The sequence below is a fragment of the Gallus gallus genome, chromosome 5, assembly GCF_016699485.2.
Source record: "Gallus gallus isolate bGalGal1 chromosome 5, bGalGal1.mat.broiler.GRCg7b, whole genome shotgun sequence".
In the NCBI taxonomy this organism is placed as follows: domain Eukaryota; kingdom Metazoa; phylum Chordata; class Aves; order Galliformes; family Phasianidae; genus Gallus; species Gallus gallus.
Window position 1 is genome coordinate 16,868,174 of NC_052536.1, and position 24,005 is coordinate 16,892,178.

The following is a 24,005-nucleotide window of genomic DNA, read 5'->3' on the forward strand; positions in this document are numbered from 1 at the left end:
TGATACCGTAAAAGCCGTCATCGCTGCCACGGAGCTGTAAGACAAGGTTGCATTTTGGTCTTCCCACAGTAACAGCAACGGTACTTTTTAATCACGTGATTAAGTAGTGCTGAGAATTTTAAAGAATATTAACCAGCAAAGAGGAAGTTACCATCAGATCAGCATATGTTTTGTTTTTTTTAAGAGCTGGATAGTTTCATGGGCCCATATGTTCCTCTTGCAAGGGCATGGTGCTGTGCAAGCTCAGGATCTGCAAAATGCAAGCTTAGAAAATTGCTGCGTAACATTCCCAGGGGCCAGTGAGAAATCTTATGTAAAGAGTGTCTGTAAAACCCAGGGGGTGCAAAACCCTGCTGTCTACGTGATTTAGATGATTTTTATGGAGGATACGAGCCTCTGGTTACAAAAAAAAATACACCGAGGGTGTCAGCACATACCTTAAAGCTGGACTGAAAACCTTCAATCAACAACTGAAGCACAAAATCTTATCAATATCAGCTGGACTTTCTCCATATGGAAGGCCTCTGACACATTTATATTTAGCACCAATGACATACACGTGATTACCATTTGCATTGCATTTCTCGTGATAATCTAATCATATATAGTATTTTTCTGACCAGCACCATCTGTACCATTGTCTGTACACTGCCATTTTTCCCTTCAAGCTTTCTTTGGCACTGTACCAAGTAGGAGGCTTTCCTCTGTTTGGGCTTTCTAGGTTGCGTTTGGAGGACATGAATATAATTTTCTTGCAGCAAAAGTAGCACTGAGGCTGCAGTACAGCGGGAAGGCTTGCTAAAAGAGCAGCCACTGGCTGTCAGACAGAGAGATCTTTATTTTAGAATCATTAAGGCCAGAAGGCAGAAAGAGCAAAAGTCTCTGTGTGTGGTGGGGAGAGGTAATGCACAGTCTTTGTCTCTCTGCCTCTGTGCCTCAAAAAATGACAGCTGCTTGTGTGGATATTAGACACTTAGAAATTTAAACGTGCAGCATATGGAAAAGAAAATAAGTGTTTTATAGATACATCCGTGATGGGCAGGTGGATAGGAAGGGTTGCTTTATACGCCACATGTGCTACATATGGTCCAGCACTGCGAAACCTGTATTCTGAACGAGCTTTGGGCAGGCTTTTTACTCGCTTCTCTTGTCTTTCTTACTTTTAAGATGTGTTAATCTGTATTTAAAAGTATCCTGATCTCACAGCTTCCAATCAGCAGGGGCCTTGGCACTCTGGGCTCCAGTCAGACACAAGAGTTAAAGACCTGATTAAGCTTTCGATCAATTGAGTTGCTCATAAACTCAAAGCTCAGAGCGTGTGTAATTGTTCTGTTGGCTCCAGGGCAGGATGCAGAGCACCCATTACAACCACGTTCCTACAAACTTAGGATACCATTGTTTGCCATGGGAAAGGCCTGGCTCTGGGAGATGTTACCAGAGTAGCCCGAACTTTTCCTTCTGTCCCAGGAGACAACTCCAAGTGCCACGTGGGATCTGTCTAACGTGTAGCTGTATACCAAGCCGTGCTGCTGCATCTTCAGCTTCTATAATTCTCACAATCAGAATTTTCCCTTTAATGAATGGGTTTCCTTCTCTGTCTTGTCCTCTATTAATTTGGGAAGAAGTATATAAACCAACCTCAGTGGTTACGTTTACAGCTCTGTTTTTTTGGAAAATCAGGCTGAAGTTCTGTTTGTAACAAAATTCAGAACGTGATGTTTTTTGTATTTATTTTTTGGGGGGGGGGGAGGATTTGGAGTGAATGCATTGCACAGATCTAACATCAAATCTGGCCACTGCTTAGGCAGAGTTTGCACTATCTGCTCCTACAGACTGTATCATACTGACAGTGATGCTGTGAGGCTGAGCTCACTTGACAGGCAGCCATCTGACAGTTAAGCATCTGATGTTCTTTTATCCAGCAAAGCTTTTCTTTTTTTTTTTTTCTTTTGGAAAATATGATTAGGGAAGCTCCTTTTTTGCTACTTATTTCCTCTGACTTAGTGCAGCCCTTGGCTGTCTTCTAAGCTAAAAGCTGCAGCTAAACAGACTTTTTCATGCTGAATAGCATGTCTCAACGTTTTCCTCTCAACCATCATGTAGGTCTAGTTGCATTGTTGATTCCCATTACATGTCTGCTGGGATGTAAATTATTTCAATTCCCCCACACCCCGCCCTCTGTTCTTGTACTTTCAAGGGGTTTAATCCGTGAAGGGGACTACTTCAAAGCTCTCACAAGAAACTCATTTCTTGATGGATAGAAGGGCCAATAAAATGAAATTAGAGTTTTATCTCATTGTCTCTATAGGAATGAAGTATAATAATTATTTCAGGCAAATACATGTTGGAGACAATAATTAAGATCACTATCGTGTCTTTAATGACAAGCAGATTCTAAAATAAGCATTAGTAATGGGATTAAACATTATTGCAGTGCCCGGATCTCAGCACTGCCAAAGTGCCTAACACATCAGAGCGTAGGAACCTCGCTCTCCAAAAGAAAAAGAAACCAAAAAATTCTGCATTTCACAGAACCTTTTTGGCTTGTAGCCCAATTAAGAGCTGAGGCCCCAGCCTGCAAAGAAGTCTTGGGTGCCTGAAGGAAGCAGAAACAAGGTGGAATTTAGTATCTGTGTCATCAGCAGAGTGCAGAAAGTCTGCTGCCTAATGGGTTACGTGTCAGCATTTTTCCTGCTGAGATTCCCAAAGAATCCTTCTCCTGAGCAAAATTGCCAGCATCTTGGCAAGGCCGAATAGTTTGCTATTATGCTTCCTTGGTATCCGCAAAGTAGATGTCCCTGTATCTAAGTCTCCAAAAGGCTGCAACGCTCAGAGACTCAGTTAAATGTAAGCATCGTGTAAAGTATGCCACTTGTAAAATATTTATTTCAACCATCTGGACAAAGTTTGTAGCAAGCTGACCCTCAGTGCAGCAGCAGCCTGAGTAAATGCTGAAGATGGACACTTTCTCTTCTCTGAAGTTTCATTCCTTTTTTTTTTTTTCCCCTTAATTTGCCTGTATCAACTGTCTATGTGGCCTTCTGTCTGTACTATTCCCTCATACAGTTTCCTTCTACCTGATGTCATTGCCATCGTGCTTTAAGTCAGATACATTTTAACTCTACACATATTTGCTTTTGTGTGGAAGAGTGTTCAGTACCCTCTTAGTTTTTAGAACAATTAGCTGCTCAAACTGAGCGCTCTTCTGTGGAAAGATAACAGACTTCCACTCCATTACTGCATAGAACTTAGTGCACAGATTTGAACTATCTAGCTGGTGGTATTAGCTTTGATTTATCATGCTTCATCATCAACGCACTCAACTCCTAGGTCTTAGATGTGAAATGAGTGAGGGCTCTGCAGCTTCTTTCTTTCTAGCTCTTACCATCTTCTTCCCTCCTTCTTTATCTCAGTCACAACTGGGACAACAGGTATCGTCTTTCATCTTAAAATCTGGCTCTAGTTTTCTTATTTTGTTTTTGGTTAAATGAGAAATTTCCACATTTGTTTTAACAAACAAGCTGTCGGCAACCTTCCTGCCATGCTGTAAAATATGGGCTCCAGAGGCTGAGCTTCTTTCTAAATAGTTTGAGGCAAATCAGTGGAAGCAGCAGATGGAACTTGGTTGCCCATTCATACTGTGAGTTTCAGCCAGCTCTCCCTGCAGGACAGAAATAAAGAAATACTGCCAACTGCTCTGACCTGCAATCCAAATGCATTTAGTGATTTTTTTCCAAATGCTGTAAAACAAAATTAAGAGGCAGCAGTAAGCAAAGCTCTAATTTCAGCACTCACCTCTGTCAACAGAGCCCGCTACCATGTCTAATATCTGGCTTGTTTAGAAGACAGGTAGGCCCTAGGGGAAAGGGAAGAGTGCAGACTGGACTGACTTGTTACAAAACATAACATTCATTCAGTAGCTGTTCTGCAAAGCTGTTTGGAATTAAACATCAAAAAACGAGAGAAATTAATTTGGCAAGTAGGAGAAGTTGGTGCTTGGTTAGCAGATGGAAGAATCCTGCAACGCCACAAAGCCAAACCTCACCAACTTCAGTTGGTTGAAGCTCCCACTCCATTCCTAGACTCTCTTCTTTCTCCAGTATGCTATTTGTTTTGGTTTCTCCCCTGAATGCTGCTTTCAGAGCAGCCTGAGGACAACCAGGGGTTAGAGTCTCAGTAGTTGAATTAACTGCCAAACAGGGCTGCTTGGGAATTTGGCCCAAGAGCAACAATAACAGAAATACTTAGCACTTGCAAAATGCAGCTCTGTGCTTCTTCAAAGCATGGTGCAAAAGGTGAGTGTGCCAAGTGCTGCATTGTTTCATCAGGATAACTATCTTCTTTCTGTAGGGGATTCTTCCATTTCTGTACCTAGGGGACAGAGAGAACGTTGAATTAAAAGGAGTGAGACGCTAAGAATATGGGAACGGTCATATAAATTGTGGGAAGCGTCAAAGAACAGTACACTCTTTTAGTTTCATTAATAGGTTAGAGAATTATATTTTGGCTTTACATTGCATTCTCAGTGAAAGCAATGGTTGCTGAAGCTCTGGCAGTAGTTCTTACAACAACACTGGTGCACGCTGTGCTGCATTTTTCACCTGTGTCACCAGTGCCAGTTTCCTCCAGTGCATACAGAAATCACAGCTAACGTTCACCAGACTAGGTTCCGTGGCAGAGGGTACAAGGCTTCAACAGCAGATCTCTCGTGAGACCGTGCCATCAAGATGTGAATGTGCCGTAACTGACTTGGTTTAACAGGCTGACCAGGCATCCTAGAACAGAGATTGTGAAGGCCTCAGAGCAGGTTTTTTATGGTCTGTGTTTTTATGTTTTCTTCCACTTTTCCTACTTAGCTTGTATACTGAAATGGAGTGAGACTATAAACAAGACTTACAGGTTGAAGTTTATCTGGCACGATTTCTGGTGATGGCAAATGCATCCCTCAGTGATCTTGTATTGTCTACTTATCTTCATAAAGAAGTATCCTTTTACATTCTGTAAAAAAGCTACAGAGCTTAAAACCCTCTCCGTATAACCTGAGAGCCTAATCAAGAGAAGCCCTGAAATACCTTTCTTTTTTCTTTTCTTCTTTTTCAGTTTATAAAAGTCTGATAACTCCTCCTTTGGCTTTTAATCTTAAACTACTCTGAAGGGTGTATAAGCAAAACTGGTGTATGTGACTCTTTGAGTCGATAAACTAACAAGTAGAGACCAAGATGTGACAACTGAGGGACACAGTTCAGACAGCTTGCTTCAGAGCCAGCACCATAAAGGATTTTATCTGCTGTAACTTGGAGATTGCTAATCCTGATTCTTGCTCAGTTTGAATGAATGAAATTGTGGATGAATGAATGAGTGAATGAATGAATGAGGGAGGACTGGCAGAGCTCAGGATGCCTTATGTGCTTAGTGGCAGGAGAAGATCCCCTCCCAGGTAAACAGAAGAGACCTGTTTCTCTTTGTCGTCAATGCAAAATGAGAGTTTGGGCTCATACCTATCTCTGCATTGGAAGCAGTTTAAAAAAATTACATGCATCTGCCACATGCCAGCCTATGTGAAATGAGATAGACGGTTTCAGTCCGGTTCCTGACAAGTACGCTTTCGCTGGCTGAAACCTGCAACCAGTTATTAGTGATACTTACCTGTCATGTTCAGAGGGACGGAATCAGAAAAGAATGAATCCAGCCTTCCCATGATCAGTGAGTGCTCCTTCTGGGTTTGGTGAAAGTCTATCCCACTTTAGAGTTCACTACGCAGACCATTTACCTTTGATGTTCAGCGTTCCCTCATATTTACAAGCCTCTGAAAAGGCAGAGAAGTTCCAATCAGAAAATAAAAGCAAGTAGTAGTGTGAAGTTTCAGAAAGGAATATGACAGAAGCCAATCAACTCATCCTGCTGTACAACAAACGTGATTTTTAAAAACTTGTCTAAAAGTGCATAATATAATTGCAGGAGAGAAAATGAAACGATGTCATCTGAGTTCATGTAACAAATACATTTCAGTCAATCCTTGAGAAGAATGAATTCGCATCTTTTGGAGAGGTATCCTGTCTTGATCTGAAGATGGCAACATACTGGGACTTCTGTGCTCCCTTGGGAAGTTGGTTTAATTGGTTGATTGCTATTGCTAAAAAAAAAAAATAAGGGGTGGGGGGAGGGGGACATAGAACTCATTTCTGGTTTTGCTTTATCTGGATTTAATTTTCAGTCATTCCAAAGAACCTATTTAGTATCCAGTTTCTTTTCTTTATAAATGTAATTATACTTCATAATGAAAGCATCTCTGATATTTCTTTATTTCTGTGACAATGCTAAGCAGATTGAACCCCTTAAAACCCCCTCTAGCCAAAGGACTTCTAAATCTCGCTGGAGTGTTTAGCACTTTTCCTACTGATACCAGAGTTTTTTGGATAAGTCCTAGAAAGTGCCACAAGTGAGGCACTATACAGGCGGGTTCCTGATAAAAGCAGCTGGTATCCTAATTTTTGGTTTGATATCAGGTCTAAGGGAGCTGTTTCGTCAATATATGCTAAGGAGGACTGAAAGGATTTGGTTGTGCCTTTGAACATGCTAAGCATTTATCGGGGGAGAAGTGGGGGGAAAAATACGGACAGCTGGAATTTGTTTTGTTTTTTTGTTGTGTTGGTTTTTTTTTTTACTACAATTTAAGGTTTTTGTTTATTTTTTTAATAGTGTGAACGTAATGCTCATGAAAATGCTCACTGTACACTGAAATCTCCTATGAATCAACAAAACATGTACCAGCAGTACAAACTTCACCTTGCCTAAACAATGTTCGTCTCAATTCCGACTTGAAAAGACCACCTGTAGGGGAAAAATGTTAGTTCGGTATCCAGGGGCCATTCATTCCTTTGCCACTTTGCTAAGACTGCCAATTAGTGCCAACTTGTGGTGGCAGATTTTGTGATGTAGACACATGTTCTCTGGAAAGTGGGCTGAGATATTCGACTCATTTCACACGAGGCACAAAGAATTATTTGCTCTGAGCTATACAAATGAGAATTGTCCAAAGCTTTCCTCTGTGTTAGCCTCTGTACGCTTACAGAGTGTAAATACAGGGGAAATTGGTGTTATTGCAAGGACAAATTAGCACCAGAACTGAGTTGTATTTTTTTAAACGTGCTGCTAATTGTGCCCAATTTGTGCTGGAGTACTCACTCAAATGCAAAAGCACAAAACCAACTGAACACATTTCAGGGTGCCAAGGAGAGCTTACACTTTTCTCTTAGCAAATTATCCCTCTAGTTTCACACTGCAGCAAATGCCAATTGGTCCCACTAAGACCTTTATCCAGAGTAATCAAATTAACGCTGCATGTTAGCAAATTAGGTTTCGCTTACAATGGTTTATATTTGCTGCAGATTTGAGCATTAAAGGAAAGCATTTTCTAAGTTTTACTTTAAAATTTCTCATATGAGTAATGTTGATCCTGTTTGTAACATTTTAAGAGTGACCTGCTGAAATTGAAGAAATGAGGCCAGATCGTTGTTTGTATTTTCACTTCCAGAGAAATGTGAGTTTGGAATTGCAGAAGTTTCTAAACTTTAAAGTACAACTGTGCAAACTGGAAGAGGTTTATTGTTGGTTTCCCTTTGGTTCACAGTGGGGTCCAGATAGGTCATACCCAGGAGATCGCTGGGTGCGTAGCTGTCACCGCAGGCAGGATTCAGCTGCATGCAGCCGTCAGGCACATCAGGAAATGTGCTTCTGCCTAAAGGTATGCCACTGACAGAGTGGGAATGCAAAATGCTCCAAGGATAGGAGGGAGCAGGACTGCTAAAAGGAGAGGGAAAAAAAAATTAAGCTAAATTTCTCTTTGGAGAATATCTGCCAAAATCATCAGTTTTATCCGGGCTCATTTTCAGCCACTGAGATTTATTAATTAATGCTTGTACCTTCTGAAGGTTAGCAATGTTCAGTATTATTGAGTCTTCTGCTTGTAAGATTTTCTGTTCTTTGGCATTTATGAAACTAGCCTGAGGATGGATTATATTCTTTATTTTATGAGATTGGTTGTGGACAGAAAAATGTACAACATGGAAACGCATCTGACAGTAGGCACTATCACCTTCCTTCTTTTAGTTGGAGGACTGATGGAAGCTCAAGATTTGAGCATACAGAATACTTTAGCATATATATATGCTGCCGTTATATCCTGCTGTTAAAGAAATAAAAATAAAAAGGCGGAGGAGTCCCCTAAGAGCTTATGAATAAGGCTGTCCAGAGGCACTGGCGGTACTGGGAGTACTAGAAGTAGACTGTTCAGTCATCCCGTGACTTCAGGACACAGCAGCCTGAGTTGTTATATTCCACTGCTATCAGGCCCCAGAATTTATTCTGAGCATAAAATTCTGTCAGGTTATGTAAAGTGTGCATGTGGAGACTAAATGGCTTAGTTTTGGTTCCTAATTTTGAGGTCGTGGACTCTAGTCTCTAGTTTCCCCATTCAGTGCCTTAAGAAGTGTGTGCATTTATAATTTCTAGTCAGCGTTACAAATTAATAAATCACTTGTAATGGCTTCTGCAAATAACTTTTTAACAATTGCGCTGTTGATCTGCTCATCAAAGATTGGTATCTCTGAGGTATGTTATTTTATTGCATCAGATACCCAATACATGATTCAAGAAACAAGCCAGAGAGGTGGTGGGGAAAGCAGGACCAAGGAACAGCAAGTAAGCAGCAATTAAAGCCTTGCTTATCAGTCATATAACGGCATGAGATAAGCTCTTAAGCACAGTAATCCGGGGAGGCATCTGATTCAGGAAGTTCCTGCATTGTTTATTTCCAGAAATTGAGAGAGAAAACCAGGGGGAAAAAGAATTCTTCCTATGCGCCATAGTTTTTATACTCTTTGGCTAAGAAGTGGCAAACTGCTGGGGACAGGATATGGGGCTACTTACAGCTTTGGTCTGACTCAGAGTGGTCATTAAGTTCCTAGAAGATACTATCACTGTCCTCCTCTGATTACATCTACAGGAACTGAAACACACACACACACACACACACATATATATATATATATATATAAACATATTATACAATGAAATAGGACCTCAAGCTTTGTGAAACAGAAGAAACACTTCAAGTTTGCTGAGCTGGATTTGGAATGAAAAAGCACTTTTTTCAGAACAGTCTCTGAAGTTGAGCCCCCTCCCTGAAGTTTATTGCATGAGCCAAGGGAGGAGAGAGGCCATTCTTTCTAACAATACCCTTTCAGCTACTTTGATGCTAAAAATAAAAAATGTTTGATAGTTATCCAAGCAAAGAAGGTGAAAACAGTAATTTCCAGCTTTTCTATGGCTCTTTGGCTATATACATTTGACAAAACAGCAGTCACCAGCAGATGAAGTCAGATTGTTTTTTCCTGCTTTGGTATAACTGAACTCCCTTTCACTTCTTCTAAGCCTGAACCACCAGAAATAGCAAGGCTACTGAAAAGTTAACTGAAAATGCTTGCTTGTTAACAAACTTGCAAAGCAACGCTGTGGTGTTCAGTGGAGATGATGTCTGTTGCTTATAGTTACCGAAGTTTATGGTTTGGCAAAATTTGTTTTGTAGCTGCCAGAACTGTGCCTAGCCTGAGGACAATAACAAGAATTCTTTTCTTAGCATTGCCAGTCATACGTTACCCTTTTTAAGATAAGGCCGAGGAAAAAATCTCGGGGAAGTATTCAGCCATTGGTTTCTAAAAGCGTTTCTCCTATCGATTTAAGTTTGCAGCACCAGTGGCAGGGCTGAAATGGCACCGCGCTGCCAAGTAGTTACCATTGCTCTTTGTTTCCATGCGATGATGTTAGAAGTGCAAGAGATTAAACCGAGCAGCAATTTATTTATTTAATTTTGTTGGAACTATTTCTTTTGTCAAGCTTTGTAAAAAGGGGTTCTTTCAAACGGAAACACGCTTTATAATTTAGTTGAGGGTTCTGACAAAAGGAAGTGTTGCACTCCCTGCATTCAGCCGCTGCAGGAGTTAAAAGCTCTCCTGTGTATCGTCTCCTGGGGCGAGACTCCCGAGGAGGTGTCATCCTGACAAGGTGATTCCCAACCTCTTGCGCCATCTCCCCAGGCCAGGGTGAAGTCCTCTCCCAGAGCCCACGCCAAGGGATTCTGCTGGCGTGCTGCCCAGCAGGAGTAGCTCTGCAGCATCCGAAATGTCAGCGTTTCATTCTGAGGGGAAAAAAAAAAAAAAAAGTACTCTTATTTTCTCTAATAAAAAAAAAAAAAAATCTCTCAGTTTTCCAGCCAACTCAATTTTAACCATATCAACTTATAATATATATTATATTATTATTATACGCTCAGAGTTATGTAAATACCATCAGTAATATTGATGCTCTAAAAAATAAGCCATACTTGTGTAACATAGGCGCTGTACGTGCCTCTCTTGCTGACAGGCGAGTCTCCAGTTACTCTAGACTGAGGCTTTCCCTGCCAGATGAGTGCTGGCTGCTGCATGAAGTTTTTGATGGATCGGTGATGATAAATAACTTGTGCTGAGTAGGATGGAGATGATCACATTTATTTTTCCTTGTTTTAGAGCAGCAATCTAAACCCAAGTCTCTGAGAGTAAACTTCTGTGTACTCTCTTTTCTATTAAGATTCTTTCATCCAGACCCAGAGTCTGTAGCAGGAGTTGTAGCTAACGCTGACTTGTAAACACATTTCTCATTTCATACAGATTGCGTAGGTTCTCATCCGCTCTATAGAAAATATACTGCTCCTTGGGATTAGTATGTTAATATGGAAAACTAGGGCTGCATTCCAGAAATATCTAATTGCTGCTGATAACTGGTGTTTGCTTCTTGCATGCTGCATTTTGACAGATTCCTCCTCAAGGTTAAGGAGAGTTGAAGTCTTTGTATTGGCCAAGTAGAAAGGCTTGAATGCTTTACAGGTTTGTTACTGGATGTTCAGGTGGTAAAGCGGATGCTCATTAAAGAGGATAAACTAAGTGTAAATAAAAAAAGGCGCATTTTGCTTGTGCGCGAGGAAGGTGAGGGTGATTTGCTATGCATTTTTAAGAGGTTTAGGTTTAAAATTAGAATAATAATTTTAAAAGGTATAGTTTTCAAAAATATGGATGAGAAGAGGTGATCTTTCAGCTAGTTCATGAAGTGAATGAAGTGCTCTGATGTGAACCTGGGGAAAAGCTACCTCTCCCCATTGACTGTAAAGGAAATATGGGATGATGAGTATCTAAGTGAGATAGCGTGAGGTACAGTGCATGCTTCTTCTTGCTGGCAACGCTCGTTGCTTTGTTGGACTGAAAAGTTCCTACAGACTGTCCATTTCAGTTGCCAACATTTTGAAAATGAAATTTAGCTGGCTGGGTTATTTGCATGTCTAAATTATGATTTGTTCCCTTTACTTTGACCTAACCTGCTTTGTTCTAAGGGCTCTTTGCAAGGCTGGAGGACTAGCTGAAGGAAAACAAGTCGATGTGTTAGGAAAATAAAATCTCTCTAAGAAGAGGGTTGTGAGTTTGTAACCCTTGCTGGTGGGCCTGGCCTCTGCCCAGAGTGCAAACTGACTGAGTGCTGAGAGGCCGAGCAGGCACTGCTGCTCCCCTTCTGCAGCACCCCACAGGGGCATCCACAGCCGTGACTGCACGGGTCTGGGCGTTACCTTGCTGCTAAGGAGCCAACCTGTAAATAAATTCACACCCTTGGGATAACTTACTCATATGCTCATATCTTGAATCATAATTTGATTCTTCCTCTGATCCTCTGGTAACAATGTCAGGCTGACTTGCCCACTGCCGGTAAAGCACTTCTCTCAGGACTTCACACAAATGTTCACACCTGTGGAGCATTCACAATGAAACATAGAAGTAAGATACCATCTTGTAGAAGAAAGAGTTAATTTGGATGCTTTCCTGTTCCATGGCTTCAGTTTTGGAAAGTTACCTGTTGCTCCCAGATGGACAGACTGCAGAAGTGCCTGTAGAAGGAATGATTAGTGAGAGGAATGATTAGTGAGAGGGTGGTGTGAGTTCTGAAATTCAGATCAGGAGCTTGAACCTCTCAGTGATATTCTGATTTGTGCTATCCTAGATCTTTGAAAGTAGTTCATCTATCTAAGGGCATTTAAGTGGGAAGTGTGGGTTCAAGCCCTCATAGAGAGAAGGGAGCTGAATCTCTCTACCACCTGCTGAATAGATGGCAGCTCAGGTGAAGACCATCATCACCATCTCTCATCTCCAAAGCTCACTGCCTCTTTTATTGCATGCTGGCACTTGAAGGAAGAGTAACATTTTTATTTTTGTTTTCTGACAGTTTTAAGTTTCTGTGTGGGTAAGGATCCAAAGCTCCTTATTCAGGAGCAGAAGGAAAACATGATTTAGACCGAGCTGTGGTTTTGGACCAACTTTTTTCTTCTCCAGATTTCACTGAAAACCTCAAAAGTTTATGGGGAAAAGCTTTTTTTGTATGGGGAAAATTAGTAAGGTTCACTGCATTGTTCTATGCATCAGAAGAGCATCCTGTCACACTGTTATCTCTGGGACGCACTATATAACAAATGCATATAAAAGCTGTTCTGAGCCTGGATTAAAGGCATGTATTAAACTGTCCCTTGTATTGGGGAAATCATTTGGGTGAAGGAATGCTGCAGAGGTTGGGTGCTAACTGCGATTTGCCTGGGAGGCTTTTTCCTCATCAGCATGATGACCGTGTTCTTACATTTGATAGCAAGCAAGCCTCACAAAGGAGAGCTTAAACTAATCAAACCAACTAATCTGTTGACAAATGAAAAATTCTGTACTGCTGGGGGTGAGCAGAAATATAAAGACTTCTGAGAATGTTCGTGAGAAGAATATCAATGGAATATATGGGATAACAACACCATCACCCAGTTTTCCTCAAATCTTGAGCAAGAACTATTTGATTGTTTTTGTGATCAACTCCAAAGACTGTCACAGATCATTACATAACTGATAATCTCATCAATATATGTATCAGATCAGCATCTCCAGTTCATATTCAATTAGAAATTTCATCAATCTGCCCATATTTTTCTGTTGCTTTATGAAATACTGATAAGAAATCTGTTTTAAGTCTTCCCTCCCACCCAAAGCCTGGTTTGCTCCACTTATTCAGGAAATGATCTCTAGAGCTTGAACACTATTTACATTATCAAGATTTACTTATCTTTTCTTTTTTTCCATTGAAACACTAAGCAGCTCTTACATCAATGTAGGTGTGTTTGAGAATTATGAGAGCCTTCAATTCTCATACCAGACTACACCCACACAAGTCAATTCCAGTTCCAAATGACTAAAGGTCATGTGAATGGCAAAAAGTAACAGGTAAGAACCTAATTTTGCTATTAAGAGTAACTGAATTTGCAGTTATGGTTTATTAGTAAAAGGATTAATGACATGAGCAGTAAATCCTTTCCTTACCTTACATTTGTTGATGTTTGTTCCCGCTATTGCTATTATTTTATTGATGATTCTTATGGAAAAAAAAAATAAAAATATGGTGTGTGAGAACAAGGAGTTGGGGGAAGAGTAATGCCCATTTACTTTTAGAGACAGTGGTGAGGGTCAGAAACAATGGTGTGCTAGCAACCTGCCAGGGGATAGGTAGCATTTGCTGTACAATTACTTCCAGATGGCAGATGTTCAAGCAGTGAAAATTGTGAGGTTCTCCAAAGCTGATGGCCTCCTGTTCGTGCATGATGCCTTTCCCAGGATGGCATACTTAATATTTCTTGGGTTTAACTGAATTCTTACATTAATTCAGTGGTTCCAGTTCTTAGCACTGTTCTTTGTCTTCTTTCAACCAGAAATTCCCCAGGATAGCGATCTCTTTTATACATCCTTCTCCCAAACCATACCTGTTTTTAATATGTTTAATCTGTGCTGACCACCTGAGCGATTTGTTAATCTAGTAACTCTGAGATAAAATTAATGAAGACTCTGTAAATACTATATGCTGTAAGGATGGTCTCAGGTTTTGCAATCCTTGCAGATTTTCACGAAAGATAGATGTAGTCTCTGAAGGGGGTATGCAACTTCTCTGTTTCCTGTGAGGTGTAGGCCATTAGCTTCCACCACTCTCCTCAAAATTACCTTTTGCATGTGTGCAAGATGTTATACTGGTCAGGAAACCTAGTTATAATTGCTGAGTGCAACATGAAAATATCTTCCAGGAATTCAGGAGCAAAGCCAGGTGGGTCTGCGGGGTGGTTTTGGGTTATTGCTTTATTTTCATTTAGGAAAGTACTATGTGTTAAGGGACTTGGCAACTCTCACAAATTACCTTAAGAATAGGAGAGTGAACTTAAAGAACAGGAAGAGCATTCCATGTATGGACACCCCTGTTCTACAGTAAAACCCTCTCTTCTGTTTGGAATAGACTTTTGAAAACAGAACCTTAGATGTAGATAATGGAAAAACTTACAAAATCCAGCACATTAACAGCCTCTCTTTCTTCGGTCTCTCTGTTTCTTCTGATTTCAGTTGTACATCAAAGGGAAGAGACAGTGGTATTCAAAATGGTGTGATTGATACTGTTTCTGTCTTTCCAGCAAAGTGTTGTGTGATGCTTCTAGAATGTGGTGTTCTGTTCTCCTTTAAATTACAGCCAGCAGCCTACAATTTTCTTTTCCAGAATAAGGTAGGACTTGCTGTGAAGGGGGCCGTATGTAATTATCTGGACAAAATGAAGTTATTCTGAAGCTCATCCTTATCATTTGTTACTGTTACAAAGCTCAAAGACCAGTTTTTTCTTCTATCCCAAGACTTGCAGCAGATTAAGCTGTATATTTAGGGTAATTGTGAGCAGGCTAGTGTTATTCTACCAGAAGGACTGAGCTTGTTTGACAAGGCACATGGTTTTCTCAGTTGCTTGACTGAGCTGTCAGCCCATACTTTTAAATTTATACTGTTGGGAGATGGAATATATTTACTTCAGCTACATACACTGGTAAGATTTTTGTTGAAATCTATTTTAATTCTATTAAAATACAAAAGGTTATCACAGCACTCTGTTCATAATAGTGAGGCTAACCATTCAGAATAGCAACGTCAGAAAGAAACACAAGGGACATCAGAGTAAACACATGAATGGCAGAGAGAAACTGGAGAGCAAAGAAGGGGGCAGGGAGTAAGAAAGCCTCCTGCCCAAAATTGGGCTGAAGCATATCTTATAGTGCATGTTACAATGACAGTTCAACAAAAGAGCACATCAAAAAGTAAGCAACTGAAAATGTAAGGTTGCATAAAACCATATATCTTACAATGAGATCTAAAGCTAGTGTTATATCTAAATCTGTGCTTAGTTTATTACGATCTATGGTATATCTCTGTGCATTGAATGAATTTTGGTGTCTTCTTTCCCAGTAGATGAAAGAGTTTAGACTCTGTCTGCAACCTTTGAAATGTGTACTTTCTGTGCATAACTGTGTCTTGTTATTCCTAAACAACATCTTACATGGAACAATTAGATACAAAGCTCAGTCCTACTTTCCAATGCAGTTCTCAGCTTCCTACCATGTTTATCTACACTTCTTTGGTGGTCTTGTCTGTTCTGGTGGCATGGAAAATGATAGTTCCCCAATGGCTGCCAAATCCACTGCCCTGCTCTCAATTGGCGTGGTGCTACTAGTAATTGCATATCTCTCCTTAGGCCCAGTACTCCAGTAACATCAGATTTAAGTTGTTGTTTTTGAAAGAAATAAAGTTTACTGAATTTTGGTTGGTAGGGACATGCAAAGCTGCCTTCCGTTAGATGATCGGTAGCATTAACAAATAATAATATGATGGTTTTTGTTGGCATAAGGCTGTATAAGATTTTCTTATACAAAAAACAATCCTTTCTAGTCTAAAAATTAGTGGGTTATGTTCCATAGCTTTCTGTATGTAGTAGATCAAGATGAAGGTTTATTGTGATCCCTTCTGATCTACGGGGGGTCTTTCAGTACTTCGCCCTTTGCAGATCTAGGTTAGGTACCTAATGCTCTCAGAATACAGGTGAGTCAGGATTTGGATAGCAAAAGAAGCAGCAATCATGCCATAGTTCAGAATGCCATGATAAAAAAATCTGTCAGACACCCTAACAGCAGTTGCAGCTGGGGATCTAATTGACCACCACGCTAGGAATTTTCTTTCAATACTTACTAAGTTTCAGTTTCAGGATGTTAGCTTCTCTGTCAAAATTATCTCATGTTTTCCACTGTAATTTGGAAAATCCAAAAATGAGAAGGTGGCTATCTTGAGACTCTTCAGATATCTCAGTAAATGCAGTAATGCAGAAAAATTGTTCACTTAATGACTTACAAAAGTTTTAAGTTCTTCAGATAGTCTGTAAGCAGTAGTAGAGAGAAACAGGGCAAAATAATTAAGATAAAAGGCTTTCTTTCTAGGTGAAAGCTGTGTTCAGACTACAGTGCTTGGTGGTGATTTTATTTTGTGTGTTAGGTAGAGCTTTGTCTGCCAGAAGCAGTTACCTCTGCACAGCTAGAGAGAAACTTGATGTGCAGAGCTGGAATCCAGCGGGGAGACTGGGGGGAGCTGTTCAAACATGGGCAAAGGGAAAGTGATAAATTTGTCTCAGCATCTGCAGTGCACTAACTTATGGCAGAGTAGCACTAAGTCTTAGATTTTTGGGTTTAATTAAATTTTCATACTTTCTTGTCTGTCTGAATAGGATTTATTCATAGTAAAGCACCATTAGCTCAGGCCCAATGAAGAAAGCTGCACAAAGGACTGTGGTCCACTGAACTATTCTTAGACATAGCTTAGGTGGAGATTTGGCTGCTGCTTCTGTTCAGAAAATCTATCAAGCCACCAAATACCCTAGATGATGCTTTGTTTCATCCTCTCAGTTAACATAATGAATTGAGAAACCTTCCAATGATGTCAGAAGAGTGTCTCTTGAATTACATCCATGTCACTTAATATCTAGCCCACAAACTAGGCAGAAATCTGATCATATTTTCAAAAAATAAACAGAAGCTAGTGTTTATAAAGGCTATTAAAGGTAAAATAGAATGTCTTCATCAATGCCACAAAATCTTAGCGGCCCATTTTGTACCTGCTTTTATCTTTATATGAAAACTGAATATGCAAAAATCACTGTTTCTGCTTGCAAAGATCTCCATTCAAAAACAGTCATGTTCGTCTGAGAAATTTTAACCCAATTATCCATTTGCTGTCATCTAGTACTGAGAAGTTCATTACAGGTCTTAATATGTCCTATGATGTTCTGTAGAGTAATGCTGTTATGTGCTGTCAGGAGCCTTTTGTCATCTTCATAGGTGAACAACTGCAGGGGCTGATTCTTCAAAGTTTTGACTGAAACCATCTTAGCTGTCAATTTCCCCATCTAATGGAGCTTTTTGGATAGACAGTGCACTGTGACAGAGAAAAAACAGTCTTTAAAATTTCTGTTTCTTACTACTACTGATACCTTGCTGGAAACTAGTACATTTTGTTCGTTAAGGGAGCCATGACTGATATGTCCCAACAAGAGCCGATGCCATTACAGCATAAGCTATTTATCCATAGATCTGGTGAGTCGTTAAGGCATGGATCCCTTTTAGCCATATTTGCATCTAAGTGCCCAACAGATAGCTAGACCTTGGTTCATTGATACTTTTCCCAAAAGGCAGAGAACAATAGCAAAAGAAGCTACCCCTGAAGCTAGCTTTATCTCAAGGGGCCTCTGTAAAGGGTGCAAGGTACCTAACTATGCCTGCTGAAGCTTAAACCTGATGGCTTTATCATATGCTGTGAGGGCCCGCTGTGGAACAACAATAAAACCATTGCAGTAGGTCAGAAGAGGTAAGAAATGTTGTGAGTCACTGACTGACTAGGCAGTTTGTTATCAATAATTGATTTTAATGGTGTGGGACAGTAAATATGTGTGGGATAAATAAAAATTGAGTCAAAACCAAACCTATACCTTTTGCTGAGTTGCAGTTACAAACCAGGGAAATACTGTGTTGTATTTCTAGTGTTTTAATTTATGAGTGCAGATAGAAATAGATTGCTTCTCTTTCCATTTAGATAATGGATATTGGACTCTTAATACACTTACTAAGTTGAAGTTAACTAAGTGGAGATGGCTAAGCTAGCAATAGTATAAGCAAATAGACCTCTATTACGTCAATCAAGTTGTGGCTATTTATTTTAGAGCTGTTTTTGGCTAGTGTGTTTTGCTCAATATATTGCATTATGGAACATTATGACTGTACTGAAGATTAGCCCTTCAGAGTGTGTGGCAAAAATATGCATGCAAGATATAAAAGCAAATGTGGTTTGGTTGTATCACAGACAGATTTAACACTGCAGGACTTCACAGAATTCTGAATGGGTTCACACACAGCGCAGCCAGAGCTTGCTGTCATATATTGAGCTCTTATAATCAAAGTGCAACTTCTACCATCAAAAAGCACTTCAAACAGTATACCTTACATCAGGTCCAAAAGTGAAAAGTACTTCAGCAAAAAACGGTTCTGTGCAAGTATAACCACATTTCAGGTTTTTGTCAGAATGGAAACATCTAAATTCGAAAATCGCACCACTGAACGGTTAGTACTATACCAGTGAAAGCTTCTCCAGTTAACTTGGTCTCAACCAATTCTGCAGTGAGGTTATAACTATACGGGAATGAACCTGTGGGTACTTTCCAGCAGTTTGCTGGGTTGAGAAATGAGCGGAGCAGAGGTTTTCCCACCCAGCCTCATTTAAAGCATGTGGGATATCAGTACCCATATGGGAAGTTTCACGATTAATCATTGTGGAGATTTGTCTCTGAGGAAGATGTTTCATTTAGCAAAGGATTGAAAAACAAAGGATGTGTTGCTGCGACACTAATCAAAAACACAGACAATCTGCTGTTCATATGTGCCAATTGTTGTATCCCTGTAATGTAAATGCACTGAAAGATGAGAAAAATAATTATAGGCAACCATTCTGCAGAAAGCTTATAGGAGTATGGACTCTTTAGGGGGATGCTTTCATGTGCATAAAAAGCCTTTGACGTTCTTAACTCTGGTTGCCAAGATCTTTGTGTTTGCTGTTGATAAGTATGTCAGGCCATGATACCTGAATCCCAAAAGGCTCAAGCAAAAAGCAAATTTGTAGTCAAGAAGTGAGGAAGGTCAATGGAAAATCCAAATATTAGATGTTTTTGTGTGTTGTGGTGTTAAGACTATGCATAAACATGTAAACTGACTTCAAACCCAGATAACCACATTTATTTTATAAGCACGGTAGGTATAGCTGTTCTTATATTGTCACTCCAGTTAGTTTCTCAAGTTTCTAGGCAAGAGAAAAGTGTGAGCAGTGTCACTGCAGAGCATCAGCAGATAAATGGCCCCTTTTGTAATGTATTGTTATGTAATGTGACAACTCTGGGGAGATTAAACTTTTGAAAGGATCAGCAGCATCAATGATTTGATTGGTTTTGTTCAACAAAGTTTCAAAATGTGTTTTGTAATATTGCCTGATAATGTTCAGGCTGTTGCTGATCTGAGATTCAGATTGTTGCAGTATGAGAAGATAATTTTATGGCCAATATTACAGTGAGAATTGTACTCTTCTCTTTCTTCTACAGTTTCAATGGTTCCTTGTCCCTTCTTGTCCCAAACAAACAGTGTGGGCTGTTGCCCTGGAGTGTTGATCAGTTGCCACTACCTCATTCTGCAAATCTGTATTTCATCCAAAACTTGAATACCATGTGTGAAAGAAGAAAATATAAATAAATAGAAAAGACCCAGAAAAATACAGCAGGAATGATCAAAGTTCTGAGTAAGAAGCAACAGAACTGCCTGGAATTCTTCAGAGAATAAATGAGTAAGGTAGGATCTGACAGAAGTCTACAAATCATAAGTGGTATCTTGGTTACTGGTCACCAGTTCTTACATTACTGGGACTAGGGACCATCAAGTTAGCAGTAATCATGTTCAAAACAAACAAATGTAGACTTCTATCAGCAGTAAATGCTTTGAATGGAAAAAAGTCTCCGTGACTTTAAGAGGAGAAAGGCAAGATAGGGCAAGTACCTGGAAAAGACAGCTCTATTGAATGTTCCTCAGTGACCACACCAGGATCAGGAAATACTTGAGCTTAAAATAATTACAGACGGGAAAAGTACTCAAAGTATCATATATATTTGTCCCTGTTCTTAACTTACACATAAGGTCTGCCTATGGCCATTGTTGAAGACAGGATGCTGAACCAGATGGCTATTCTGTAGTCCTTACATACCTTGTTGTTATAGTTAAGCTTTTGCCAACATGTTTTAACCCTCAGCATCTGAGACCTTGATGTGTTTTCTTAGTTGGTTGGTCTTCCAAAGTCCAGTTGAGTGCTGATATTTCCAGACTTCTTCCAGATCATCTTGCTAGTCACATATGCACAATTAATGACATTAGGTGTGATTGGAACAGGACTTTTGAAACAATTCGGCTGACGTTGGCATTCCCTCTCCTTGAACTAGTATTTTGAAAATGACTCCATCACCTTTGCTTCTACCTGACTTTTTCTGTGGCAGTACGTTACCAAATACGCTGGAAAGAATCATGGACTTTCTGTATTGGCAATTACTCACGTTCTGGTCTGCTACTCATGCCTCTAAACTTCTCAGACTTTCTCTGTAGGTGCATAAGTCTCAGTTTCCAAGATAACTTTGACTTAGTTGTTTTTATCACAAATACTAACCACCGGTTTTGGTTGCTAGTTTTGGGTTTCTTTAGCCTACTGCCATTTGGGAGTCTTACAAGCAAAATTTTGATCTGTGATGTACGTGCTACAAGAACAGTGCAAGTCTTACATGCCTGTCTTTTCTAGAATGCAAGACAAGTACATAAAATACTTTCTTATTATAATGCTTACTAGTATGTGTTACTATTAAGTCATCAGCTAATTTCTGATTCTGTGAAAGAAGCATATTTAGGGCAGAAATTTTCTAAGACTAGGTTTGTTACAAAGTAAATTGTTTGCTGAATAAAAAGCTTTTAAGCAGATAGACAGCTGAAAGGCCTGAAATTCAAAAGTTGCAGTTTGCATGGAAATTGTCTTTATTGTGATGTTGTCTATAGGTTTTTTGTTTTGGCCTTCAGTTCCAGTTGTCTCCTTTGCGCTGCAGCAGCCATCTTGTTTACTTTTTGCCATTAGAAAACAATCAGAAAAACAGTGTTGCCAAGCACAAATGCATCTCATTTTTAAGGTTCAGCTGTTTTTTTCTTATATGAATAATTTTGTAGAGCGGCTGCTGCATGATAACTTTCAGATATCACCAGCTCTGCCAATTCTCATGAAAGGAGCTTTTTGGCCAGACATTATTGTTGCTGCCATTACAAGTTTCACCATTGCCAGACCTTCTGGACTAAAACAGCACAATTTTCTGCCTTCGTATTTAAGGAGCTAACTGGCATGAAAGAGGAACTTAGCATTTGTCTAGGTGCACAGCAGAAAGAAGCAGGTGCATATGCAAGACTGCAGAGACACAGCAGGAGAGAGTCAGTATCTCTGGGATTTCCAATATTGTCTAAAAAGCCTTCTAAGTAGAGCTGAGAAATAGCTGTGGACTAGGTTACATCCAGTGACAGAAGAGATTTAGAGTGTTGTATGAAATTGAGAAGCAGAAGCTTACTTCATGGGAAAACCTGAGCCCAGCTGAGAAGCTAGAGGAAAGCAGAGGGTGAATATAGAGGTGTACAGGCCTGATCAAGAAGGTATCTCTGGAAGGTTGTAGGCTGAACATTTGGCAGGTGGAAATTAGTAAAACTCTTAGGTATTCTAGTTCCCTTTAATTCATGATGATGCCAAACATGCTTAGTTGAGCCAACATGTGTCCTAAGCCATCCTATAAAATAGGTTTCTGAAAGGGCTGCTGAAGTTGATTAACTTTGTTCTCCCACCTTGTTTTCTTTTCATGCGTGTTCTGGTTTCACTCAGGGCTGGAAATGAGAATTGTCAGGAAGGCTAGTATTGCGGTACACAAGGAAATGAAAGAACTTGCCAATCTTTGTCTGGCTAGATTTTTCTTTAAATGTATTCATGTACATTCAGTGACAAGCCAAATGAGTTGAATTCCTCATTCATTTTGTGAAACTTTACATGACATGACAACCTGAGAATGACAAAGGATAAGACTGCAATCAAATTCAGTTCTCACAATCTGGCTTAAGACAAGCAGCACTTCCAGCACTTCTGTCCCTGATGTCAGACAACAAACTGTAGCTTTTACCTGGAAAAGTACACTGAAAGATTGCAGAATATGTTCTCAACTAAGGGTGTTTTTTGAGGAGCCTCATTCTCTGTTCCTACCTCATCCCTGCAGCTGGTTTCAGGGAATCAGTATTCTTAAGCTGGCAAGACATAGGTAGGTTTCCTCATAGCCAAACTGGTGAAGTGGCTTCCAAGAGAAAAGAGGAGGGGGGGTGTATTTTGGTTTTATCAGCTTCTGCTCCTAAATATTTTTCCCTGTATGCATCCTTTGAGCTTGATAAACAAAATGATTGGATTCAGTAGAAACTGTGCTCAGAAATCAGAATTTTTTTTTTTGCAGCATTTATAAGGGAAAGTGCAATCCAGCTGCTGGCAAAACATAACCTCATTGTTTTGGCAATGCTGTTTCATTTACTTTTTTTTTCTTTTATACTAACTTGTTTGCTCAGGTATTGGAATTCAGAGTTTTTCCTTCTTTTTAGAAATTCACACCCTTTCTGGCAAGGCTTGAACTGTTTTTATTGCTTGCAATTATACCTACAGGTAAAATAAATACTTTCCCACGGATGCACTGGAATCTGGTATGGTTATAAGCTGATGTAGCTGTAAGAGTGGAGTTGTACAACTAGTATTTCTGCTGTTCTGTCTTTTCCTTCTAACAGTTCTTAAAGACACAGGCTTTGAATCTGCTCTTGCTCTTGAGTAATCAAAGCAATTGTTTTTAAAGGCAGCAGGGTTTAAGCTATGCAAAACTGATGTGGATGAGAAAAGAACCAAATGACTTCTAAAGACGTCTAAAGCAAACCTAATGTGGAGTTAATTTTGCCACAGAAGTATTGCTGTGGCCTTTAAGTGCATAACTGTCTTAACTTAGCTCTATACTGCGTGCACAAAAATGACATTGAAATAATGTTTTGCTGTCATAAAGTAAGGCATAGAAAAGCTAGGAAATGCCCTAATTAAGGTTGCCTGTGTAATTCATTATGATTCATTTTTTAATTATCTGATCACATACTATTTTTTCCGCAGAGCCCTCTACCTCTCTGCACAGGATGTTCAGAGCACTCTTAATGAGCAACTATTCAGTAGTTTGTTTTATCTTCATTGTTCCATGTGTGGCCCAAGGCCTTATTTACTGCATGCTATTAAATCCTGTTTTGAGGGCTAAATCCATAAAAAGACTTTGGCCTGGTGACCTTGTGTGCTGAAGTATCAAACTTTTCAGCCCCCTGCTGTCTAGTGTTGAGAGGTTGAGTTTATGACCCAGGTGTGCTGCTGCAGCTGTATCACACTATCAGAACAGGGCTAACTCTCTGGTACTGTGATGTGCTGCATGGACATGCCAGTTCCAGTCACCCCTAGCTCAGGTAGCTTTTGAAAGTACATGTCCTTCTGCGGCACCAACCTGTTATAAAAAATTCAGTGTCTCCTTTCATTACTCAGTTAAACAGGAGTCTAGGATTTGTGACTCACGCATCCTGTTTTCAGAAATGTCGTTTATGTGCTAAAATGTCTTGGAAAAGTATTGCACTAGTTGTGACCCAATTTTCATCTCTGTCAAATAGGAATAACGGCATTCTCTGAACCTTGTCACAGAGGTGTTCTCTGGCTGCAGTGTTTAAAAATGCTTTGGACTCTTAGATATAAGATGTTAGGGAAAGACAATGCATTGCTTGTACATCCAAAGCTGAATCTCAGAACTCCAAAAATATTCCCCCGTTCTCACCATTTAGACTGGAATACTTGGTGATTCATTTTTCCATATGAAGATGGGCTACCTCTAGTCATCTTCAA

General features: G+C 39.8%; 1 long non-coding RNA gene across 3 annotated transcripts in view; it reads left to right on the top strand.

The window, feature by feature from the left end:
- LOC121110951 overlaps positions 1-24,005 on the top strand; it is a 238,051-nt gene that overhangs the window by 62,774 nt on the left and 151,272 nt on the right. The window contains exons 1-2 of one of the 3 annotated variants that reach the window (XR_006939449.1): positions 7,629-7,744; positions 13,226-13,334. The exons of the other annotated variants lie outside the window; for them this stretch is intronic. This is a non-coding gene — a long non-coding RNA (uncharacterized LOC121110951). Of the gene's footprint in view, positions 1-7,628; positions 7,745-13,225; positions 13,335-24,005 lie in introns of those variants that run through there. 3 annotated transcript variants of the gene reach the window in all.